This window comes from Galeopterus variegatus, unplaced genomic scaffold (genome assembly GCF_000696425.1).
Source record: "Galeopterus variegatus unplaced genomic scaffold, G_variegatus-3.0.2 Scaffold9863, whole genome shotgun sequence".
NCBI classification, from domain to species: Eukaryota; Metazoa; Chordata; class Mammalia; order Dermoptera; family Cynocephalidae; genus Galeopterus; species Galeopterus variegatus.
Genome location: NW_007735974.1, coordinates 67770 through 70536, shown reverse-complemented (window position 1 = coordinate 70536; position 2767 = coordinate 67770).

Here is a 2767-nt window from a genome sequence, read left to right as displayed (position 1 = left end):
GGCCATAATAATCATATACATTCTATATTGACAAAATAAAAATTTAACGAAAAAAAAAAAAAAAGAATATCAAAGGCCCAAAGCAGTTTTCTCAACCTGCCTTTTCATGCCCTGGTTTATTCCAACTGACAGAGCTCCCGCCTCCAGCATAACAGCCCAATTAGAGTGCCTATTCCTTGGGCCTGGAGTGAGAGGGCAGCCTTCAGTAACTCCTAAAGGTTAGTGCAAGTGACTAATATGTATCATAAGAGACACAGATAAAATATACAAGAATTTGAGAGAGGAAAATATTTTCAGCTTTAGAAGTGCTAGTTGGAAGCACAGTGTTATCACACTAAGGTCAAGCATTCAGATCACTGTACCGGCCAGCTGCCCCCCCCCCCGCCCCCAAAAAATGCTGGTTTGGATTGGAATCAGGGAAGGTGCTCTGAAGAAGGTGATATCCAAGCTTAATCCAAAGGATGGATAATATCTGGACATATGGGAACTGAAGAGAAGAAAAGGCATTCAAGGCAGAGATTACAGATGAGTAAAAATATGAAAGGAAGAAAAAGGAAGGTATGCTGTTGGAAAGGAAGGAAAATTAACATTTACTGAATGTTAACAACATTCCAGGCTCTGCTCTGCATGTATTACCTTATTTAACCCTTATCCATCCACTGAGGTAGGTATGTTATCTAATTCAGAGATTCAGAGATGAGAAAACTAAGTTTCCAAAAGGCTAGATGACTTTCCTAAGGCTAAGGTTACAGAGATAGTAAGTTATAGAACCATATTTTAAACTCAGGCTCTGGCTGATTTCAAAGCCAAGTTCTTGCAACTGCACAATGTGGCCTTTGGGTTGACAAAAGTTAGAAAAGTAGGTAGAGCCAAGTCATGGGTAGTCATGAAGTTGAGACTATAATTTCACTATCAATGGAAAAAAAAACCAATTTTTTTTTTTAGGAGAAACCTTCATTCATTCACTTATTCATTCATTCATTCACTCATTCACATATCTGTTATGAGCTTAAGAGCTTGCTGGGTGCCAGGCATCAGGGATATAAAGTTAGACACAGTCCTTACACTGTATTTTAATGGTATTTTTTCATTTAGCTTTTATTTAAACTTCTTATTGAACTATGACATACATGCACAAATCAAAAGTACATTTTTACATCAATGTAAACAGAATTCAGATCAAGAAACAATATTTCCAGAACTACAGAAGTCCCCTTGTGCTCACATCTAGTTATTACTACTTCCATCCCCCAAAGGTAATCACTGTCCTGATGTCTGATACCACAGATTACTTTTGCCTGTTTTTGAACTTAATATAAAAGGAACCATACAATATATATTCTTTTAAGAAATACATAATCTTGAGGGCAAACGTTCACATAATTCCAGGGCATAAAAATCAAAGTTGGGCCGGCCCGGTGGCGCACTGGATAGTGCGCCGCTTGGGAAGCGCGGCGGCGCTCCCATCCGAGGGTTCGGATCCCACATACAGACCGGTTCCCGCTCACTGGCTGAGCAAGGCACGGGAGCAACACCGAGGGTTGCGATCCCGTTGCCAGTCCCTGGTCCGGTGCGGGGGCAACACTGAGGGTTGCGATCCGTTGCCAGACACGGAAAAAAGACAAAAAAAGACAAAAAAAAAAAAAAAATCAAAGTTGATTATATATGAAATGCTATAGAAAGGTAGAAAAGTAAGGACCTAACTTTACCTGAGGACCTTGGGAAAGGCTTGAAAGAATGTGATATCTAAGTTGATCCCTAAGCATAAATGGTAGCCATGACTAATGCTCTGTTTCAATAAGATAAACCTAGCAATGGCATATCCAACGGATTCCAAGAAAAATAAACAAGAGCAAGGAGACTATTGGAAGGCTAATACTATAGTCTAAGCAGTAATGAGAACTTGAACATAGAGGGAAATGGAGAGGAAACTGATAAAAGAAATCACAGAGAGAAAACAAGCAAGATCTGGCAAATGATCCAAATGGGAGGCAAGAGAGAAGGAAGAATGAAAAGTGACATCATGAGTTTAATGAGTGACTAGCAGAATGATAGTGACATTATTACAAATATAGAACAAAGGAAGAGGAAGTTTAAAACATTGAGAAATTGTGGTGAAAAGTACTAATAGATAACTAAACATGACGGATAGAACCTAAGGAAAAAAGGAATGTGTAGACATATAGACTTGGAAGCAAATGCTTAGAAAGGCTAGTTGGAAGTCTATTGGCTGCGTAGTACAGAAGCTAGGACCAAGCACAGTACCTGCCATACAGTAGTTGCTCAATTAAAGATTCCTGATTAGAGGCAGAGGAGATGCAGATTTGAGATTAGTAGAGATGCCTAAGGGGAAGACTGTAGAAAGAAGAAACAGATAGGAGATAGGCAAGGTGAGAAAGGAAGGAAGAGAATCAGGATATCTAAGAATAATGGAAGACAAGAAAATCAAAAATTACAAGAGGTAGGGAGTTATGAAAAAAAAAAAACATTTTGGAACGCAGCAGAGAGAATGAGAACAAAAACCGAGAAAAAGTGGGGGGAGGGGTATTTAAATATTTAACTGTTAATTATTTCTTCTTCTTTTTTTTAATTTATTTTTATTTTCTCAATATACAATGTAGTTAGTTATTGTGTCCCATCACCAAAACCTCCCTCCCTCCTCCCTCTCCCCCCTCCCACCCAGGCGTGTCCCCTCCATTTTCTCGTTGTAAGAGCTTCAAAAAAAAAAAAGTTGAGGTTGTTAAATCTTCCTCTCCCCCCCCCCCCC